Consider the following 24,323-nt stretch of genomic DNA (forward strand, 5'->3'; position numbering starts at 1 on the left):
AAACCCAGACTCAGAGCAAAGATCTGGTCTGCCTTCAGTTGCCATGGTGACAGGGAACACCCATTGTGAAGACTCTCTGACATGGAGGGACTGCCGATGACAAAGTTTTCTTTTACAGGTTGAGAACCAGGGAGAAAGCAATATTGCAACGCCAGATAAGCAACACAAACAGCATTCTGTGTAGCAGGTTCTCTACCAATGGGCTCCATGGGCCGGATTTTGTGCGTGCTCTGTTTAAAGAACACAGCTTCACTGTTTTCATTGTTTTAAATCATTATGATCATGATTTAAACAATTTAATCTGTTGTTACTTCTTACCGCATGGTAAGTGACTTACTACATATAAACAAAACAATTAAGTTCCACAGGGAATTGCTTGCTGTTGGAAGCTGAACTGATATGTTGTTCTTGTAATCTGAATATTGAAAATTATTCAGTTGACATGTAATTAATTATGAATATGGTACAATTTCCTGAATAGAAAGGGTAAGAAGAATAGGCAGCACATAAACTGGAAGCTCACCATTCTCCCTCCACTATTTCAAGTGTCCTGTGATACGGTTAGCTCTCTCTATCTCCAAATGTCAGCTCAGTGTAACACATTCAGGATAATGGGGACAGTCACTAGATAAAACTGCATGTGCTGGCACTACTGAGTCTAGTGGCATTCCACACACACACACACACACCCCTACCTCTCTACCACTGCAACTGAAGGAGAATACCTACTAGTGACTAGTTTCTGAGCCTCTTTGGGTCAGCTATTAGGGGACATTATCATACACACATTCACACCATTACACTATCATTCACTTAAGAACATAAATACTGGTTTTGACCAATGACCCATCTAGTTCAGTATCCTCTCTTCTGACATTGGACAGTGCCATATACTTCAGAAGGAATGAACAGAATAGGACAAGTTTGAGTGATCCATCCCTGTTATCCTGTCCCAGCATCTGGATGTTGGAGATTAAGGGACACCCGGAAGACAGGATTGCATCCCTGACCATCTTGGATAACAGCCATTTATGTACCTATCCTCTAGGAACTTATCTAATTATTTTTTTAACCCAATTATATTTTTGGACTTTACAACATCCCCTGGCAACGAGTTTCACAGGTTGACTGAGCGCTGTGAAGAAAGTACTTCCTTATGTTTGTTTTAAACCCAGTGACTGTTAATTTCATTAGGTGACCTCTAGTTCTTGTGTTATGTGAAGAGGTAAATAACACTTCCCTATTCACTGTCTACACACCACTCATGATTTTATAGACCTCTATCATTTCCCCTACTTTTTCATCTCTTTTCAACAGTCCCAGTCTTCTTAATCTCTCCTTGTATGGAAGCTGTTCCATACACCTAATCATTTTTGTTGCCCTTCTCTGTAGCTTTTCCAATTCTAATATAACTTTTTTGAGATGGGGTGACCAAAACTGCAGACAGTATTCAAGGTGTGGGCATACCATGCATTTATATAGGGGCATTATATTTTCTGTTTTATTATCTATCCCTTTCCTAATGGCTCCTAACATTGCTAGCTTTTTTGACTACCACTGCACACTGAGCAGATGTTTTCAGGGAACTAGCTACGATGACTCCAAGATCTCTTTCTTGAGCAATAACACCTAATTTAGACTTCTCATTTTGTATGTACAGTTGGGATTATTTTTTTCCATTGTGCATTACTCTGCACTTATCAACACTGAATTTCATCTGCCATTTTGTTGCCTGGTCACCCAGTTTTGTGAAATCCTTTGGTAACTCTTCACAGTAAGATTTGGATTTAACTATCTTGAGCATTTTGTATCATATGCAAATTTTGCCACAACACTGTTTACCCTCTTTTCCAGATCATTTATTAATACAGTAGCACCTCAGAGTTACTAACATCAGAATTACGAACTGAACAGTCAATCACACATCTCATTTGGAATTGGAAGTATGCAATCAGGCAGCAACAGAGACAAAAAAAGAAAAGAGCCAAATACATTACAGTACTGTGTTAAACATAAACTAATAAAAATAAAGGGAAAGCAGCATTTTTATTCTGCATAGTAAAGTTTCAATGCTATATTAAATCAATGGTCAGTTGTAAACTTTTCAAAGAACACCATAACATTTTGTTCAGAGTCATGAACATCTCAGTGTTACAAATAACCTCCATTCCTGACGTGTTCATAACTCTGAGGTTCTACTGTATGTTGAACAACACAGTTCCCTCTATAGTTCTTTGGCGGACCCCACTATTTAGCTCTCTCCACTGTGAAAACTGACCATTTATTCCTACCTTTTATTTCCTGCCTTTTAACCAGTTACTGATCCATGAGAGGATCTTCCCTCTTATCCCATGACTGCTTACTTTACTTAAGAGCCTTTGGTGAGGGACCTTATCAAAAACTTTCTGAAAATCCAAGTACACCACCCTTATCCACATCTTTGTTGATGCCCTCAAAGATGTTCCATCACAAAAGCCATCTTGACTTTTCCCCAAAATATGTTTATCTTTGTGTCTGATCATTCTGTTCTTTACTATAGCTGCAACCAGAGTGTCTGGTACTGATGTTAGGCTTCCTGGCTTGTAATTGACAGAATCACCTCTGGAGGCTTTTTTAAAAATTGGCATTACATTAGCTATCTGCCAGTCATCTGGTACAGAGGCTGATTTAAGTGATAGGTTACATACCACAGTTAGCAGTTCTGCACTTTCATATTTGACTTCCTTCAGTACTCTTGGGTGAATACCATCTTGTCTTGGTGACTTATTACTATTTATCAATTTTGTTCCAAAATCTCCTCTACTGACACCTCAATCTGGGACAGATTATTTATTATTTGTATTCCATTAGCATCAACGGGTCCAAACTGAGATCAGGCTGCCATTGTGCTGGGCACTGTGTGTGTGTGTGTGTGTGTGTGTGTATATACACATATATATACACACACATACACACACACACACACACATATATGTGTGTATATATACATATATATATATATATACACACACACATACACATACATACAGACATGGGTTTTGGATTGTAAACTTTTCAGCAGAAGGATTGTTTCTGATCATATATAGTCCGAGATCAGGCTGCCATTGTTCTGAGATATATATATATATAGTGCCCAGCAATGGCAGCCTGATCTTGGACTATATATAGTCAGAAACAACCCTTCTGCCAAAAAGTTTACAATCCAAAACCCCAATCCTGCAAAGAGTTATGTACATCCTTAGCTTTATGCATTGTGAGTAGTCCCTTGAAATCAAAGGGATTATTCACAGTGCGTAAAGTTAAGCACATGTATAATTTTTTGCAGGATGGAGTCTTACATGGACAAGACAGAAAAAAAGAGGAATACAGGATGCATTATTACCCCCTATTTTACAGACATGGAATGGAGGCAAAACAAAAATGTTAAATGTATGCATTCTGTCACTGCTCAGACTGGAAAGAACACTTTTAAATTTCAAGTGGACCTCATGCTCTGTTCTATGAAGATTTAGAAGTTCCAACGTGTTTTCCTAATTATTCTTACTCCTCTCTCCCTGTTTTCAGTAATCAATATTCCCCCTCTCCCTCCCTTCCTCCCTCCCCCTTGGTTCTGTGATCGCAAGGCCTGTAAAGTATCCTAGTTTAACACTGAAATGTGAATGGATAAACTAAAGAGTGTGAAATACAACTAGGTAAAAGGTAATTAAAACAAACTAGGGAAAACTTAACATAGCATTGCAACATACAGTAAGTCCCTTCATGTCTGATGAAAGGCAGAAGATGCATTTGAGTGCAACAGACTGACAAGTACAGCTGTTGTGAGGGTGACAAGGCCTGTTATGACGGTATTATCCAAATGATATACAGTAAAGGAAGAATGGGGACATACCCTATGCAGACTTACTTTTTGATACTTGCTGTCTCTCTGGTATATTAACTGAAGAAGCATAATTTCATGAAAACAGATTCCAAACCTTTTTTTTTTAAATCACAGCTGCCAAATGTGGGGGTAGCAGGGAAAGGATAGAATGGCTTTTAATCTCTTTCCAAGCTTCCTATTGGATGGAAAATATTCCTGGTTTTGAAATTAACAACTCTTATGTTCCACGTCATTTGCAAATACTTAGTTACATTTCACAGGGAAAAAATGCATATAGGAGTGCAGGTGTGTAGCGTACACAGTACATTCCCTGAAAGGTATAGAGAGGCCAATAGCAAATGTGGCACCCAGACATCAGGTATGCCCCTCATTTAAACCTTTTGGACTAAGTCCATCTCGCAGAGAAGGGGAACTTTCTACAGTTTTGACTGGGCTTTTTTTGCTCTGTGGAGATTGGCTGTTTGCTCCAATCCTCTCCTCTCCCTCAGTCTCTTCAATTCAGCTTCACTCCACACTTGTCCCTCCTACCCATTTCCCCTTCTTTAAACAAACTAAGACATGGGCATGCTGTTTCTCACAGCGGCATCCAAAACTGTGCCCTGCTGCCAAACAGTATATTATTAATTACCTGCAAAACTAAGGATGCAGTTGACAAACATTCAAAAAAAGGAATACAAATATTTCTCTTTTAAACATGTTGACTGGGTAAACAAGATTGTATTGGGGGTATAGGTTGTGTTTGATTATCATGGGGAAGACTGAAGCAGACATAAATGTTTAGAAAAGTCCTCTGTCCTCTGGATAGATCTGGTGTGTGTATGTGTTGTGTGCATGTGTGTCTCCATCCATCCATCCCATGTATGACAGGGGCAGAGATTCTGACCCTTGTGAGGCCTGAAGGCAGGAGGTGACCCATAAAAGGCTACTTTTAGCTAAGCCAATAGAAGTAGTATTTCTTGAAAGTAGGCCACAGAAAAATGGGGGAAATTGGTACACTTTACCAGGGCCCATCCAGAGGATCACCAGACTATCACCATGAGAAACAAAATTTAGGCTAAACTGTGGATGTTTTAGTTTGAGATTCTGAACAGTTAGCTGGTCCTCTAGGATGCGTAGAAGGGTTGAGACACGATTCCAGGGACAAGGAACACTACCTCCAAGGTCCCTAGAGGGTATTTGTTGCTGATGTATCATTAATATATGTGCCATGCTCCCATGTCTGGCTACAAATACAAATCAGGCAGCCACAAACATCAGGAGCTTAAAGAAAGGGAAATAAAAGACACTAGAGGATGCCAGTCAATCCTCCAGTTTTTCCAGACAGGCAAGGCCACTCAATAGTCTAGGTCAAGCAATGCAAAAACTGGGGAACTGTAAAACAGCAAGATGAAGATGATTTCATGGAAATTGATGAAGAAAAGCAGACAAATGAATCATGTGAATCCAATCTAATGAACTCCAAAAGTAGTTGAGTAATACCAAGCACTAGCAGACTCAGAGGAAGGCTTGAAAGAAGCAGGAGAGAGTAGTGTTACAATACTTATGGATTCATGTTTTTAAAAGGATCCAGGAGTGTGGCCACATTACAGATTCTGTTTGTGAAAAAATTGTCCTATCTGGTGTAATGAATTTCAAAGAAACGCGGAAGCTAGTGAAGTTAATGCCAAAAGATGTTGATGTCTATAGTTTACCTGTATTTCTTCTCAAATGTAAAACTTCCAACAACAGAGAACATGGCTTGCTTGGAGTGCTACCTACCGAGCAATGTACTGCTTTCCATGTCAGCAATTTTCTGAAGGGGAAGACAAACGAACAATGCAGTATACTGGCAAAAAGTGAAGGATATTTGCCAACTGTGCAAAAATGGCATAAACTATATAATAAACTTCCTGAACATGGAAAGAGCAGAGAACATAAAACCTGCTGTTGTCGGTGGAAGGAATTAGAGCAGTCGCTGTCAGGTAGAGTAGACAGTAAGATTCAAAAACAAGGATTAACAGAAGCTGCAAGATGGAGAGCAATACTGGAAAGAATGTTGGATATTATCTGACATCTCACTTCAAGAGGTTTAGCATTCCTAGGAGATAATAATCTGACTGGTGATCCACACAACAGTAACCTTCTTGGAACTCTTGAGTTACTAGCTCATTATGACTGCAAAATTTATGACCATTTGGCTCAAGTCACACAGAAGCAGACAGAGAATAGAACAACCCAAGGACAGGTACATTACCTCTTACAGGAGACTCAGAACAAGTGTATTGAATTATGCAGTAAAAGCATGCAGAAGGCCATTCTTGCACAGAGAGAGAGAGAGAGAGAGAAAGCCATCTATTATTCCGTCATATGGGATGCTAGTCTTGATGCCTCTCATCACGAACAAAAGGTGTTGTATTTAGGTTTGTAGTTCAGGAACAAGGCGGTGGTGCATTTAATATTCAAGAAAGATTTCTTGAGTTCATCAACTTTGATCAAAAAAGTAGAAAACAGATAACATGCAGCCTAAATGCTAAGTGCAGCATAAAGCATCATAACATTCCACTTGATGATTATAGAGGTCCAGGATTTGATAATGTCTCTGTAGCAGGGTGGTTCCCCGCTCCTGCCCTGAAAGGCTTAAAACAGCCAGGGAGCAGGGCTGAGGCAAAGGAAAAGCTGGGCTGGTGGGGGTTCCCCGGGGAGGGGAGACCCTAGTACTGAGGGGTGTACTGACAGGGGGCAGCACCCCAGATAAAAGGGCCAGTAGAGGGACATGGAGCCAGTAGAGGACAGGCGGACCACTGGCCTGCAGAGGATGCTCCAGGACGCTGGAAGAGCTAATTCCCAGAAGCCACCAGCAGGAGGTGCCACAGGGGTGAGTCCATTCCTCTACAGGCTCTAATATGTCAGGAAAATTAAAATCCATTCAGGTTTGCATTAGGTCAAAAAATAAACTTGCTGTGTATTCTCCTTGCCCTTCTTAATCTCATAGGCGTTAATGCTGCAGCCGCACATTCTGAAACAGTAACACTTTTTGGTTGTGGATAGTGACTTTTCATGTTTTTAGTGTCAGTCCTGTGAGGTGGAAGATTGTAACCAATAAGATACACTATGCACTCTATCTTCAGCCAGGCACACATTGGAGTGCATGTGCTGAAACTGTCTGTTCAATAACAAAGTATATTCCAGGTATTCTGGCAGCACTGGAATGAGCTCTTGAATTAAATTTGACACGCAAAACTTGATCAGAAGTGGTAGCACTAAGACAGTACTTCACCTCATTTTCATGCCTTTTATTGGCTAGCTTCTGGTATAAAGATCCTTCAAGTTCTGATGAGAGAAACAAGATTCTACAAGCCCAAGGAATCTCTCTTGGTTCAGGGTCAAGTCTCATTGCTGATATTATGAAGACTTAAAGCAACTCTGAGATCAGTGGCTCAAAATTCTATTAGGAGCATGCTTTGTGGTGATAGCTATGGGAATTTTACCACAATTACTGCAGAAGAGAGGTAAAAAATGGAAAATATTTCATGATAGAACATGATTCCTCCGGTGTCTCATCACCTCTGAAGATGAAACAAAGGCCTGGGCTACACTAGCTGGGGGGTTCTAACTAAGATACGCAACTTCAGCTACGCTATTCGCGTAGCTGAAGTTGAAGTATCTTAGTTCAACTTACCTGGCCGTGTACCACGGCGGCTCCCCCGTCGACTCCGCTTACTCCTCCTGCTGAGGTGGAGTATGGGTGTCGATTCAGGGATCGATTTATCGCATCTAGATGAGACGCGATAAATCGATCCCCGATACATCCAACACTACCCGCTGATCCAGTGTTCTATGCAACTTTGGACAATGTTAGCTGTGAGTTGGAGCAATGATTCGAAGCAACCAATTACATTTGTTTTCCATTCAGTTCTAAAATATGTCACACTCCAGCCTGAGGAACTGGATCAAACATCCACATGTCTAGTTCTCAAGTATCCTAGGGATCTTTTGGAGAACTTTCCACATGAAATACTGCATCTGGGGGGGAAAAAACAAACAAACAAACCTTCAGGTCTACTTTTGGAAAAGAACTTGAACTGCCACCACTTATCTTACTTACTGAGATTTAAAACAAAAAACTACAACTAGTTTTCAGTGAAGCATGCACAGCCCTACCCATTTTTTGCACATTGCCAGTAACTGTGGCAGAAGTGAAACAAGTTTCAGCAAGCTGGCACTCATCAAAACCTGCAGACAATCTACTATGGTACAAGAACGCTTAAGTCATCTTCCTGTTTTGTCTAATGGGTGTGAACTCCTAAGAAAAATTACTTTAGTGAGGTCCTTTGTGATTCTGCAATGAAAAAGGCCAAAAAAGTAAAGCTGTAAAATGATACGGTCTAGCTATGCCATTTCCAAAATAAAATATAAATTTTTCTTTCAGTAACTGTGTGGGATGGGTTGGGGAGACCTCACCTAAAACAAGGCATAATAGAGTCTTCCCAGAAACCAGGACTATGTGTGTGTAGGGTTCCATTGCACATGGTTCTGATCAGGTGTGATCAGGTATGTGGAAAAGACAAGCTGGAATGCAGACAAGAAACACAGAGACAGGTTCTTGGTCTGGTGCTGGCTAAAAAGGCCTGGAGCTATAAACAAAGAGGCTATCCCATGCATTTGGTACCCTCCGAGTTCCAAGAAACAGAACTTTGTACATTACTTGTAAATAAATAAGACTGCATAAAAGAAAATACCAGGCTCCACTGACAATTAATATTTTCAACAGAAACAACATACGAGGCCCTGAATTTTGACTAACCACTGTGGTTGAAAAGGGGTAACCCACTATATATGAGGCACTGTGTATAGCTACAACTTTTCTTTGTATTTTTCTGGTATTCTTTGTATTATTTTCTTAGACATACCCTCTTTTGATTAAGGTGTTGCCCTTAGCTTCCTTGAATCCTATATGGCCAATAGTTTCTCAGATAGGAGCTCCGTCTACTGAAATGAAACAACCAATGACTTGAAAGGGAGATATTTGGAAATTATTGGCCAGATTATTTAGTTTCAAGCAAGGGTTCTCAATCTCCTCTCCCTCTACCCTATCATATACCTAACATTATCCACTTTCTCATTCCACAACACCAAACCACCTACTTTTTCCCCTGTAGCCCTCATATCCCAGAATCCAGTGTGTTATTTCAGCCCAAACCAACCAAACAAACCCACATTCTGGAAATAACAACAATTTGATTCACCTCTACCCCAATATAATGTGACCCGATATAACACGAATTCGGATATAACGTGGTGAAGCAGTGCTCTGGGGAGGGGGTTGCGCACTTCGGTGGATCAAAGCAAGTTCGATATAACGTGGTTTCACCTATAACGCGGTAAGATTTTTTGGCTCCCGAGGACAGCGTTATATCGAGGTAGAGGTGTACTTTTTAAGTTCATTTGTGACAGGTTTGGCCACAGTTGCTCTTTACATTTAAGGGCATGTACTTTTGATAATTTCACATTAAAAAAACTGTAAAAATGAATACACTGTAATTGAAAATGGCATAAATTGCTCATTCCCAAAGATACTATAAACCTAATTACTGCATCTGTTTACATTTGGAATGGGTTTCTTCTGATCCTACTAATGACAAGAAAAATAGAATTTTTTCCCAATGAAAATTTATATTCTGCAGAAAATGTCATTCACCCATTCCTCACAGAAACAGCTTTATGCCTTAATGTGGTAGGTAACCCCTGGTTTAGAGGAAATGGGTCCTCACAGGAGGGCATCCTCTTTTGTTATCACCTTAAAGAAAACTATATTTTACTGTTTGAAATCTTGGAATGAGAGAAAATTTAAGGGCTAATGCTCTGATTCAGCAAGGTGAGTAACTCCATTGACTTCATTAGGACTGAACTGGGGCTTAAAGTCTGATATCAGATGCACACAGGTGACTCCCCACTGACTTCAGTAGGAGCTGTATTTGTACATCAAAGGAAAGAATCTGCACTTAGGCTCCCCACCTCCCTATTTCATTTGCAGTGGGGATTACAATTCTTTGAAAGATGGTGCTGCAGGCCACAGGTGCTTTTCCCAAGTCGCCTTTGTCACAGAAAATAGTCATTGAATAAAGGGAAACAGTCAACTTTAAATCTAATCATTTTAAAATAATCAAAAGAGATTACACCTCCCCAAGTTGTCCTGCTAATTCTTATGGTTTTGCAATCACATTTTCATAGCTTTTGGAAAATGCTTTTCTCTCCTTCCTTGCTGTCAGAAACCCCACAAATAATGGGGGGAAACTCACTTTGCTAGCTGGCTAAACAAGCGGAACAGTGAAACTAAATATATTTAAAGGGTGCCAAACGTACAATTGAAAACAACTGAGAGAAACATTTTTTGCTCTAATCAATTTCAGTTACAGCAACTGTAGGTATTACTTGAAAAATGCTATGGCTGGTGTATGAATGTTAAGTTGATGATGTGCCTTTATTATATCTGACGAAGTGTGGCTACATTTAACAACAGTGAGCATTTTGATATTGTCCATAGGACTATCTAACACTTGTTTTCTTGCTCACCACGGCATATTTTTCGTATTACGTAATACTTATTGTATGTATTATAATGATACATAGCTGAAAACTATCAATAAAGCTTTCACAAGTAGTCATGGGGGGAAATTGATACACCGATAAAAAGACAGCACTTCTGATTGTTTTTCCTTTTCCCCTTTTGTAGTCTTTGATGGTTCTTAAATCAACATCTTGTGATCAGATCTTCTAACCCAGCGGCTCTCAACCTTTTCAGATCACTGTACCCCTTTCAGGAGTCTGATTTCTCTTGAGTATACCCCCAAGTTTCCCTTCACTTAAAAACTACTTGCTTACAAAATCAGACATAAACATACAAAAGCAAACTATTACTGAAAAATTGCTCACTTTCTCATTTTTACCATATAATTCTAAAATAAATCAATTGGAATATAAATATTGTACTTACATTTCAGTGTATTGTATATAGAGCAGTATAGTATACAAGTCATTTTCTGTATGACATTTGAGTCTGTACTGACTTCGCTAATGCTTTTTATGTAGTCTGTTGTAAAACTAGGCAAATATCTAGATACGTTCACGTACCCCCTGGAAGACCTCTGCATACCCCCAGGGGAACAAGTACCCCTGGTTGAGAACCACTGGTCTAACCTCTCCCACCATTTTTATGAAGCCATTTGTCAGCTCAAATTTCAATTTCAGTTCCTGTGAAGGGAAGAGTTGGGTTTGCTATAGAAGTGACTGAGGGTCACTACACACTGACAGACCCCACGGCCTCAAGTCTCTGCTGATTTTACAATATCATTCCACACACTATACACACCAAGTGCCCTCTTTTATAAGATGGTTTCTTTCCAGCATATGCTGATTCCGGAGGACCTGATTGCGGGGGAGAACAGGGCGGTGGGAAGACCAACAAAGTCTAAGGCCTTGGCTACACTTACCCGGTAGTTCGGCGGCGAGCGATCGAACTTCTGGGTTCGACTTATCGCGTCTTGTCTGGATGCGATAAGTCGAACCCGGAAGTGCTCGCCGTCGACTGTGGTACTCCAGCTCGGCGAGAGGAGTACCGCGGAGTTGACGGGGGAACCTGCCTGCCGAGTGTGGACCAAGGTAAGTTCGAACTAAGGTACTTCGAACTTCAGCTATGTTATTCACGTAGCTGAAGTTCCGTACCTTAGTTCGAATTAGGGGGTTAGTGTAGACCTGGCCTAAGACCATATTAGGTTATCTTTCATAAAACAGTCCTAATTTAACTGTAGATGTCATCAGGGCAGATCTGTGGAAATCCTCATGAATCCAGGTGCAATCAAGCTTTTAATAAAACTTGTAAGGTATTTTCATCACCAAAGCCAAGTCTTTCATTAGCTATCTTTCTCTAGTTTCTCTGTTTAGGTTTCTACATTTACAAAATCTTGCCAAAGCTACCTCTTAAAAGACTCAAAAATGAATTAACGGATACTTTCCAGGTGGCTATTTGTCACTGAGAAAAGCTTACGAATGTGGAGAGTTCAGGCTATTCAGATCTTGTTTCTTTTCTTTTGAGAAACTTCTGTGTGCTTAAATGTTACATTACTGTGCTGACTATGAGAAACAGATGAAAAAGAAATATTCCCAGGCTCAACCTCAGAGATATTTTAAAGGGTATTTTAATTTTTTTATTAAATTATCATTTAATTATTAAAAGAGCGGAGTAGTGCAAATGAGACCCCATAAAATAAACTATTTTAATGTCACACAAAGGTTTAAGAAACTGCACAAAGTGGATTTTTGAGAGACTAAACATGTTTAGTTTATTATTAAATATTAAAGTAAAATTAAATAAATGGGCAACCACTTCAAAGTAAGAGGATATATAACAGTTTGTTCACATGCCTGTTCCCCTTTCCAAATAGTCTGAGGTCCATACAATGTTATTATGAACTGCTGCTGAGCTGCAATAAAAACCTGCCTACCACTTCTTTAAGCTACTACAAGGAGCAGATCCTCATTTTAACTTAGGCCATGTCTACACTAGAGACCTTACAGTTGCACAGATGTACAGATGCAGCTGCGCCATTGTAAGATCTCCCATGTAGCTGCTCTATGCCGACGGGAGAGAGCTCTCCTGTCGACATAATTAAACCACCTGCAATGAGTGGTGGTAGCTATGTTGGCGGAAGAATATAGTTAGGTGAAATGTAATTCTGAAAGCTAAACAATTTTGAAATGAAATCTCTACAACTCTTCTGAAAATATTTGTGATATCTTGTATTTTGGAAACAAAATGTTTGTACCTTATAGAAGGAAGGAGGGTTGGAAAGGATGAGGAATTTGTTTTTTGAAGGATCATTGTCACATACCTGATAAACTAAATAATCATTTGGATGTTTGATTAAGGGGTTCTGAATACCAAAAGAAACATTCAACAGCAAGGGTCAGTTTTCAAACTTTTAAGTGATGGTACACAGTTATTAATAGTTATTTGTACTCCAGCAGGACCCAAAATATGCTAGGCACTAAACTCTTAGAAAGATACAGTCTCCACTTCAAGGAGTTCCCAATTTCCAAATATGCAAAAGTAGATGGAGAGGGAGTGATAAAGGGATACAACATACAAGCAAAGTGATCAGGGCAATGGCAGGTATGTAAATTCATTAGTTCCAGATGCTTCTTTTGTTTGTTTGGGGATTTTTTACATTTTGTAGCCTGTGTGGAAAGATGAAATTTCAAGAAAAGATTTCAATGAGGTCATTCCAAAGGCAGCAGGGGAGAAGAGACAGCCACAACTATGAGCAGGAGAAATGGAAGAGGAAGAACCTGGTGTCACTATCAGAGTAGAGTGAGAAGGGAGGGGAATCAAAACTTGAGGATAAAATAGAGATGCATCCAGATCAGCACTGTGTTGAGCCTTGAAAGAAAAGACAGAAAGTTGACATTTGCAGTGCTGTGCAATGGAGAACCCGTGAGTCAGAAGGAACAGGGGTAAGTGACATGAAGGAACAAGTAGGAAAGACACTTTTGGCAAGCAGCAGTTTGAACATGCTAGAGGAGGAAGATTAGCATAAAAAAGATCTCAGAGCAGCAGAGTGCAATAGTTAGAGCAGGCAGGATCCAGCAGGGCAGAAAGGAGGGGTCAAATATTAATGTAGGCAAAGAAGTGACGAGACTTTGTTATGGTGTGCGTGTAGGGGGAGAAAGGAGAGGGGAGCTGAAGATGACCTTGAGGTTGTGGGTTTAGGTGATGAGAACATGGAGACCAATTTGCACATAGGCATCTACCATGACTCTCTAAAAGTATAAGAAACCTAATCCTGATCAGGATGCTCAGTACCTTTTAGGATCAGACACTAAGGACTAAATTTTCCAACTGAAGTTAGACACCATGGGTATGTCTTCACTACCAAGCTGTGGCTGGGTGGTCGCGGCTGTAAAAAAAAAAAAAACCCACCCCCATGAGGAGAGTAGCTACCAGCGCTGGTGCACTGTCTACACTGCCACTTCACAGCGCTGAAATTTGCATCACTGGGGGGCGTGTTTTTTCACACCTCTGAGCGAGAAAGTTTCAGGACTGTAAAGTGGCAGTGTAGACAAGACCCATATTTCAGACATATGCAACTAGATATGAATTTAGGTGTCTAACTTGTAGGCACATGAAGTTGGGAAATTCTGGTCCTAAGTGATTTGAGCAGCCAAATGCAAAACTGTGGCAACCAAATTTTAAAACTGGACCCACAAAGAGCATTCCATTAATCTCTCATATCACTGGAGCTGGCCTTAATAACAAAGGAACATCCCTCATTTTGGAGCCAATCTGACCTGAGATACACACATACATCCTCCAATTTCAACTTTTACTTTTTGCCATCGCTGTGTTTTTCCAGAGCAGAAAGGACACTCACCCTGCCATCACCAATAAACTAAAACTGAGACTCACATCTTAGTGTTAGATCAATCTGCCTCAGTCCTAATGTGGAGAATTCAGACATGCTAGCAAGAAGGTACTTCACTTTCTATGCCCATTCAATCGTAAACCAAGACCCCAATTATTATTAATTATATGTATTACTGTTGCATCTAGGAGCCGCAATTACAGAGCAGGAGTCCATTGTGCTAGGTGCTGCACAGACACAGAAAAAAGATGGTCTCTGCCCCAAGGAGCTTGCAATCTGAGTAATGCCAAATATGGAGGGATTTGTAACATAGACAGTTGTCCAGTGGGAATCGAACTGAAACTACTAAATTCATTTCACACAAGCCACTGACAGTCATCCAATTGTACCTTCTTTCAGTTACTACTGACCTGCAGTGTATTGAACTGGCAATTTGGAGGTAAATGGCATATATATTCACCAATACTTTACTAATTCCCATCCTTGTTGTTTCATATTGCTATGATGTAAATGACAATTTGTTAACCTCCTGTAACCAGACAAGATATATCTGTTTGCAAAATGCTGTTAATATCCCATCCATGCTACAAACTGGGACTGTGCTGTATTCAGGTCCTCTGATTCCGCTGTGTTTGTAGTAGTGTTCAACTCACTCACCTTATAATAGAAAAAAGATCAAATACCGTTGAAAGGTTTGGAGACAAGTATGTAAAACCTAGACTGGAGAACTAACAGGTTAGATATAGCAAGAGATATGGACACAATGTGCGCCCAGAAAGAATTGATTAGTCAGGCTTTCTGTGGTTTTGCACAGGCTTCCATGGCATGGAATATATTTCAATAAAAACTATGTCCATGCCCTAAGTGATTACAGAGACATCCCCACTCTTTTGGATGACAAGACCAATAGAATGCTAAACCATGACCCCAAATTCCCCTCAAAATGAGCAGTGTAACATGATTCCCTTCCAACACACAGATTTTTTTTAAACCATGCCAGAATGCAAGGCATGCTATGACAAATGCTGTATTAAATTTTCCAAGACTTATGCAGTCCGCAAGACAGAGAAGGAGGAAAGGAAGGAGACAGTCAGCTTCCTACATCTCTCATTATGAGGAAGGGGCAGCCAAAGGCCCAAGAACAGCACAAAGGTCAGCAGCAGGGCTCCCTATGACAGTTTGCATAAGAAAATAGAAGGATGGACAATTTAACTGAACTCTGCGCAAACAGAAAACGACAATATTCAGCACACTGCTAAGTAAGCAGAAGATATTCTCCCCCACTATATACTACAAGATACTGAAACCTATCACTATGAAAACCTTTTGCCATGACACCTGAAAGCATAAGAAACTTGCCTGGTTTTGCAATCTGTTTCAAAGCCAATAGTCTGGGCCCAAGTTTAGAATGAACACCCTTTTTCTCCATAGTTTTTGGAGAAGGATTTAGGGTTTCATCTGAAAGCAATGCTGCATGTTCCTACTCAAAAGCAGGCAGTACAAGAAGGTTTCAATCACTGTCTCCCCCCCACCCCCCCAGTCGCTATTTAGACTACAGGAGAACCTCAGAGTTACGAACACCAGAGTTCCAAACTGAACAGTCAACCACACACCTCACTTGGAACCGGAAGTACACAATCAGGGAGCAGCAGAGACACCCCCCCACTTCCCCCTAAAATAAAGGGAAAGCAGCATTTTTCTTCTGCATAGTAAAGTTTCAAAGCTGTATTAATTCAATGTTCAGTTGTAAACTTTTGAAAAAACAACCATAACATTTTGTTCAGCGTTACAAACATTTCAGAGTTACAAACAACCTCCCTTCCCGAAGTGTCTGTAACTCTGATGTTCTACTGTATTAAATGTATAGTGTAATATGGGTGAGACAATATTACTATGGGAAGCTTAACTTTTGCATTCCTAGCTCCTGATTCTCCCACTGCAGGGCACAATTAACTTCCATTGACTAAAAAGGAAGTCACTGGTGTCTCACAGTGGGAAAATTGGCCCCTCTGGCTATTTGTGTTTTAATATACAATTCTAATATTGCATTAAACTTAGCCCAAACTAATATACACTGTGTCTGATATGGTAACTGTTAGAACATGAAGTGCTTTGATGGAATAGAAAATCCTAGACTGCACAAGGCTGAAGCCATGCCTAAATACTTCAGAGAGAGAACCCTATAATTCATAAAAGAGACATTTTATATTCTTCAATTTAAGGAGACCCCGGAAGCATCAGAACACTTCTGTAGTATTTTTCCTTTTGGTGATTCTGCATTTGATAATGCTTAGTCCTGCCTTGAGTGCAGGGGGCTGGACTAGATGACCTCTTGAGGTCCCTTCCAGTCCTACAATTCTATGATTACATTCATGCTAGGAGAGTGGCATCTCGGTTTATGGGTGGCACATGAGGATTCATTCATGGATGAAGTTAGCTAAATAGAAACCCCATGACAAAATCTATTCAGACATTATAAACAATTTTAAAGGGCAGAAGATGCACAGACGGACAATTTTTGAACACCTATAATACGACCCAGAAATGACATTTTTGAATGAATTTGTGCCAGTTTTTAGTCAATCCCACAAAACTGGACCTTTTGTCTTTTTGTAAAAATAGCTTGTTATTTAAGTTAGAAAATTGATTTTGTGCATTTGCGGTAATTTTTATTGCACAGCACAAATAACATGCATTTGAACAATTGTCTACATACATACATACATATTTAAATCATTAGACCAGTATATCAAGTTGATTCTCATACAGTTCACTGAGAATTAAAAAAAAAAAATCCCAAGTATAGCTTCAGTAGCAGAATAACAACCCACCACATTGTTGTGGGGTTTTTTTGTTTAGGGATCCCTAAAAATGGAGCTTCTGGAGGAGGAGAAGAGTGGGAGCTTCCAACCTACTGTGCCTCCAAGTCCCATTTACTAGGTCAGAATAAATGATAATGGACCCATCTGGTCTATGACTCCATGTATCACCTGCTTGGGGGATGGTGGGGAGTGTGTGCATGCGCGCACACATGTAGTTGTTTGTCTCTCACTGGATTGTGCAGGCCTCTGTCTTTTCCCAGAGCAGAAGGGACACCCAATCACTCTTCAAGTCCTCCCCTCCTCCTTTGCATCATGAAAAGGCCTGATAGTTTGTCTGATAAGAAATGGAAACAGTTTCTCTTTTCCAGTTTGATTCAGAAAGTGTGTGGTTGCAGGAGAAGTCAGCCACTCCCCACCAACTCCTGCCATGCCTGTGCCGGCCTAGCTGATGCCCGGCTGAAACAATCACAGTTGCAGCACTGAGCAACCAATAGACTATAATGACAAAACTGTAGAGAAAAAAGACTCAAAGCAGTCCCTCGTGCTTGGGAGTCCCAGGAAGACTGGTCCAGTGGAGAAAAACTGTCTGGGAGAACCTCTGGAGCAAAGGGGTAGTTTGGGTTTCCGTTCAGGAGTCTGAGATTCTTTTCTTAAGAAACAAATATGGAACTGACTGTAGATTCACCAGCACTTGGAGGACCCAAGCTCTGGCCCCCATCACAAACTGACCAGGGCAGGGAAGGGGGGAAAGGAATGATGGAGAAGGGAAGTTAGGAGGAGAAAGAAAACTCTGAAGAAAAAAATAGGGGAAAGGCTGACAGGCCAAATCTGAAATCTGCGAGCAGAAGAAAGGCAGACAGACAAATGGCAAATGGAGAGGAGTCAAAAAGTTAACCAACTCTGACCCTACTCTTCCCCCCAAAAACCCACATTGAAATAAAAGTAAAAGTGGAGAGAAAAAGAGGAAAAATAAGGCAGTGTTTTTTAATAATTTGTGTACAAATTTGTTTTATGCAACAAACTGGATTTAATATTTAATGGTAGCATGGCTGTTCCGAGCAGCATCAATCTACAAACTCTACTGGCTTTGATCAGGGATAGTCTGATAGCATCCATAGGATCTCACAATTACCTCCTTTTCTTTTCTAAAAACCTGTTATGAAAATCAATCACTTACATAGATGTACATTCAACTCTGCATGCTGTATCAGGGTAGACAGGAGTGAAACAGCTTTTGCGTAAAATGATAAATACATGTTCTCCCATTATGATGACTACGCAAATGTCAAAAGGCCAGCAAATATGCTGAACCACAGAGATGCCAGACCTAATTCTAAAATCTGAGGGGAAAAAACCATTGCAACAATAGTGTTCAGCTCAGAAATAAAAAACATCATGGCCACAAAAGCAAAGCAGACCTTCCTTTATTGTCTGCACATTGGAATGTGACTCAAAAATAGCTACACAGAGATGCATGCCGCGTATCAGAGATGAGAATCAGTCAATGTTTTCATGCTAGCTGCCAACATCAGAATAGTTTCAAGACCATTTCAAAAGATTACATGACTCCAGCAAGAATTAAAAGAAAAATGTCTGGGGCCTTTAATAGATTTTTTTTCTTACTCGTGAACGTGGAGTGCACAGACAGGCTTTGTTTTAGAGAGGGTTGTTCACTGTGAAATACAGAGAACCAAGATAAAATCCATTATCAGTTTACTAACTACTAATACATGTCTTGTCTGGAGCTAAAACCTGGTCTAATTCACCCATTGCTTGGCATAAAAGCTGATGGAGGGTCTCTGAGGTAGAAAATATACAGGAGGTGGTTCTGGGATTTTTGTTTTTGTTGTTTTGGGGATTTGGGGAGATACACCAGTGACTTCCTTTTTAGTCAATGGAAGTTAATTGTGCCCTGCAGTGGGAGAATCAGGAGCAAGGAATGCAAAAGTTAAGCTTCCCATAGTAATATTGTCTCACCCATATTACACTATACATTTAATACAGTAGAACGTCAGAGTTACAAACACTTCGGGAAGGGAGGTTGTTTGTAACTCTGAAATGTTTGTAATGCTGAACAAAATGTTATGGTTGTTCTTTCAAAAGTTTACAACTGAACATTGAATTAATACAGCTTTGAAACTTTACTATGCAGAAGAAAAATGCTGCTTTCCCTTTATTTTTGGGGGGAAGGGGGGTGTCTCTGCTGCCCCCTGATTGTGTACTTCCGGTTCCAAGTGAGGTGTGTGGTTGACTGTTCAGTTTGGAACTCTGGTGTTTGTAACTCTGAGGTTCTCCTGTAGTCTAAATAGCGATTGGGGGGGGGGGGTGGGGGTGGGGGTGGGGGGAGACAGTGATTGAAACCTTCTTGTACTGCCTGCTTTTGAGAAGGGCTATTGCCAGGTCAGCTGGGAGATGCATTGATTCACTGTGTCCCTCAGCAGCTTCTGCCAGGAGCCTTGGCAGCAAATTAAATTTGCTCCCACCACAGCAGAAATCTCAGGTCAAGGTGTTGAGAGAAACATCACTTCCCCCTCGCTCAGGATGAAGCCCTCACCAAAGTGCAGAGGGGCTTTGTGGGTTGAGAGAAATGTAATTTACCCATCACTGCACTGACAATACTGAACCTGACCCTATAACTTGCACTTGTAAGGAGAAGGATGCAACCTATTGTTCTTTTCCAGCTCAGCCTTCTCCCCACCACTAACTCAACCCTGTTTCTTGGGAAGACCAGCCCTAGGATTGAGGAAGTAGTTCAGTTTGCAACGCCTTTCAGTTTATGGCCTCTCCACAGAGACTGTCAGCAAAGTTGACAATAAGTGGCCACTGTGGAGGTGGCTTCTGTGATTGGAATCTGTCCATTGGAAACTAGCCTGGAATCACCCCATTTCATGTGAGGTACTGAACAGTCATCAGCTGGTAACAGATTTGAACTAGTGACATACTGGTAAAAAGCTTCAGATCCTAGTTTTTCCGAGCTGTTCAAGAGGTTCTTGCTTATCCCCTTTCAGCCACGTCTGTAAAATCCCAGTCAATTAGGAAGTTTCAGTTTTTCAATAAAACTTGTAAAGATGCTAATTATCTTTATTATGCTCAAATACACAATTTAAATCTATTTGTTTTATTATATGCTTAGGTATAATGGTGACAAGGGGTGCACTGTGTGCATGGATTAGATAAATAAAAATATTTGTGTTATGAGCTAATTTAAACTGTTAAAGACTGACATGGCTACTTCAAAAATGGCATAGCATCAAAGGGGCTAAAATATGACAGACAGACATGAAAGTGAGAGAGATCTGGTAAGTATTGATAGAGTAACATTTAATTTGAATGAGAAACAGGAGGAATTTTAAGACACATGGCTACAATTCATAGAAATTTATGACCAAGACAATTCTGTTACTGTAATTTTCTTTGTACCATGAGACATATGTAATGACTCATCCTTTTAAGTGCAACATCCATTCATGTCATGTTTGAGAAATTTAAAGAAAAGGTTTTGAATTTGGGATCCACGGGCTGGCAATACGGTGTAAACTTCTATGTCAAAAATGTGCCCTAAAGTACCCCTCAACGTAGTGAGTATCATTGTCCTCCTCTTAAACAGTTTCTCTATGTATTTTCATAGTTCCACAGTGTATTTTCATAAACACCCTGACACCTGCATTAATGGTCACTTCAAATAGGCAATGCACTGCTAAGTTCTCTTGCTTTCTAGTATAATCCTGTTCATGCTTTAATTAAGAGAGACCCCTTTACTAGGCAACCGATTATTGCTAGTTGCTTTGGGTGGTATTTTAACACAGTTAGTTCAAAAAACTGTATGTCAAGGACGCTTGTACGTTGCATCTCTCAGATTTCCACTATACATTATATTCAGACTTAAGCTCCTTCTTATAAAAGTAAAGATAAAAATCACAGATGTTTAATTAACCCAACTCATGAAGTTATAAACAGTGTCCTCTTCTTGCTCATCGGGCAATCAATATCCAGGATCCCAGATATGCTGAAGCACTTTGTAAGCTGGTAGAATGACACTGCACAGGAAAAAACCCTAGTCAGAGTCTCCTAAAGGGTGACTGTTTTTACCAACGCATTTAAGTTTACCTAACTAAAAAGTAAACAGAAAAACTCCCCACCATGAGGTTCAGCTCTGTCCTCTGACTTGTGGATGTGATGCCCGACCTGCCCACAGGCATTCTCCACCCCTCCGCCTGCCATGCAACTGCTCTTATAGCTCCTCCCAGAACCACTTTTTCAAGGGGAAGGGGAAAAGGAAGCTTGGGTTCATAAGGAACCAGGTCGTACCCCTCGATCCTATCCCAGACTTACTTTGCTAACAGATCCATCTTCTGCAGCTCTGAGAACCCATGCTGAGAACCTCAGGCAAATGGGTCTGGCTGTTGAAGCGGCTTGTTTTCCTCTTTGTATAAAACTGCCTGGTGTTTGCAGGGTCCTTTGCTGTGTTGTTGTAGCCATGTTGGTCCCAGAATATGAGAGAGACAAGGTGGGTGAGGTAGTATCTTTTATTGGACCAACTTCTGTTGGTGAAAGAGACAAGCTTTCGAGCTCCACACAGCTCTTCTTCTGGTCTGGGGCACTATCTATTTTAAAATTAAATACACTGTATGAAGGAAATACAGAGAATATACTTCTGCAGGGGGCCCTCCACAGGGAGTGGAGCCCAGCCTATGAATTATGAGGGAGTCTTATATCCAATATAGTCAGTTATCAGGGAATCTATACGAAATATAGGCAAGCCAACTGCATGCTCCCCCAGATCCGTTTCGTTATCAGACCACTATTGAATCCAGAAGAATGAAGATCATGGCTGAGATGACACCAGGACAAAGAGAACATGGGTGCTCTAAATAGCCATAACTGCAGTAATGGATAGAGCAAGAACTCACATGGGCTAAAAAAAGTCAAACGAACTTTATTTTAAAACTAGAGACCTGTGCTTTCGGATGGCCAACGAAGACTGAAGTTTGGAAAGAGAGTGACTTTTGAAAATTTTACCCAAAGCACCTCAGTGATTTGGGAGCCCAATTTCCATTTTCAAAAGTGACTTTGGCACATAAAAGCCTATGTCACATGAGACTTAAACGCCTGTCATTTTTGAATATGGGCCTTGGGCTTACTTAGGCACTTTTGAACATTTTACAGTGTGTGCTGGTAAAGCCTCACTAAAGGCCAAGGAGAAATATTGTTCAGAAGGAAAGCAAAATATTTTTTAAGAAAAGACAGCCCATTCCAGCACTGCTTGGTTAATCAAGGATATCCCTTTTCAACATCATTCTTTTTTACATGCTTCTTATAAAAATAATACATTTTCCCAATAGAACATCTTGTTTTGCTTTTTTTTGTTTGTTTAATAAACCAAAAACAACACAGGAAAAAAAGTTCCATATGGGAGAAGCACTCTTGGCAGGAAAAAAAAAGCACCTCACGCCCATAGCAGGACCATCACCAATTGTTTCACTCTGTTGGAATGCTTTATAAAACCACTTACATACCATTTGGAATGAAATGTCACAGCAGTTCTTGACAGTTCACCTATATATATATATATAGGTGAACTGTCAAGAACTGCTATATATATATTTAAATGTTACACTTGGAACTCACACAATATAGGTAACGTTTTACTTAAATGGGACTATCATTCCTCCTACGATTTCTAGTTTGCTTCCTAAATTTCATAACCTGATTATTGAGTGCATTAGATTTCAGTTTCCTACTTTACAACACTGAAGGAAAGGGATTATCACCCAGGAAAATAAAGAGGAAATAACATGGTGACATGCAGTACAGGAAACTCTCCTCCACTGCTATAACAAGAGTTGACAGTACTATCAAAAGTATAATAGAAAAACACCCAAAACAAAGCGATGATTCAATATATATTTACACTCACAGTAATGCATGTTAAAAGTGGTTTATACTAATTAATTCCTCTACAACATTTAAGCAATAAAGCTATTCTGATTCATTTGGGGATTAAATTGTTTTTTTAATTTTTTGTACTGAATACTTATGTAAAGAGTAACAAAGTATGATCCCTCCCATAAAACAAATAAAAAGAAAAAATTGTTCATATAAGGTTATGGTTGGATGGATGGGGAAAAAAACAAGAACTTTCTCAGTAAAGTCTCTCTCTCTCTGTAACGAGCGTTTTATTAATTCCTCGTTTATCACCATGGTATCATAATACCTTAAAAGAAAAGAAAATAGATACACGCTAGGTTCTTTCCACTCTTAAGGACAGAGGGGGTACTCTGCATTGGTTGAGTGGGAAGGGGGTAGAGGTTTGATCTTGTTTCATTTATTATTATTGAGGGAAAACTAAGGCACAGAAATGGGTGGTGAGAGTTTTGTGGCTATCCCTCCAGCCTTTCATTCAAGCCCAGGAGTGGGCGGGCGGGGAGGGACTCTCTTCACAAGAGCATATGAAAAAAAGAACTGAGGGAACAAGAACCCAGGTGAAGAGGAAGCCGATGGTGAGATGTGCTGCTTTCTTGGCATACTTACCTTTGAAGCCTAAGGGACTCCTCATTCAAGTTCAGTAGTGACCCAGTCAGTATGAACTTAGGTGGTGGGCTCCATCTACACAAACTGAACTTCTCCCCCTGTTGGAGAGGGGGGCAGGTTCTAGGGTCAGCAGAGGGCAGGCAATCCTCTGGCTGACTGACTCCCAGAGAAGCCATGCTACCCAGGAGACAGATGAAGTTGGGAAAGCCCGGAGGTAGTGCAAAGCCAGGCCTCTCCCTGCAGATGGCTCTGGCTTTTGGCAGCTCTTTCAACATCCTTGAGCTTCAGGGGCCAACCCCTTTGGTCATTCCATGTATAAAAAGGGAAAACTTCCTCCACACCAACGCACAGAGGGAAGAATCCAGCCTAGTCTTTGCCAACAGCTAGGTAACATGGCTTGTTACACAGCCTTGTAACGTGGTCTGGTCTAGTGTACACAGGCAAGATCAAAACATTATAACATGGTCAGGGCAGTAACATGTTGAAGCATCAAGCTTCATTACAGGAAAATTTGCAGGCAAATTGCCTGTAATCTACAAGTCCTTTAGACCAGTTGCCCATGTCCCATTATTTCCATACTGTTGTTCCAGGGAAGAGAGCCTGTCAATAAAAGGAAATACAGAATAACAGGATATAGTTTGGCAGCTGCATGAGGGTGCTTCCTATTTATAAATTAATAATTGTATCCTGGGC

General features: G+C 40.4%; 2 protein-coding genes across 9 annotated transcripts in view; one reads left to right on the top strand and one right to left on the bottom strand.

The window, feature by feature from the left end:
* CMSS1 (cms1 ribosomal small subunit homolog) overlaps window positions 1-24,323 on the bottom strand; it is a 363,702-nt gene that overhangs the window by 122,066 nt on the left and 217,313 nt on the right. The window lies entirely within an intron of this gene.
* The window catches only part of FILIP1L (filamin A interacting protein 1 like), a 303,273-nt gene that overhangs the window by 67,233 nt on the left and 211,717 nt on the right, over window positions 1-24,323 (top strand). Inside the window, exon 1 of one of the 5 annotated variants that reach the window (XM_024100355.3) lies at window positions 14,698-14,716. The exons of the other annotated variants lie outside the window; for them this stretch is intronic. The gene's annotated coding sequence lies outside the window, so the exon portion shown is untranslated. Of the gene's footprint in view, window positions 1-14,697; window positions 14,717-24,323 lie in introns of those variants that run through there. 5 annotated transcript variants of the gene reach the window in all.

This window comes from Chrysemys picta, chromosome 1 (assembly GCF_011386835.1).
Source record: "Chrysemys picta bellii isolate R12L10 chromosome 1, ASM1138683v2, whole genome shotgun sequence".
Taxonomy (NCBI): Eukaryota; Metazoa; Chordata; order Testudines; family Emydidae; genus Chrysemys; species Chrysemys picta.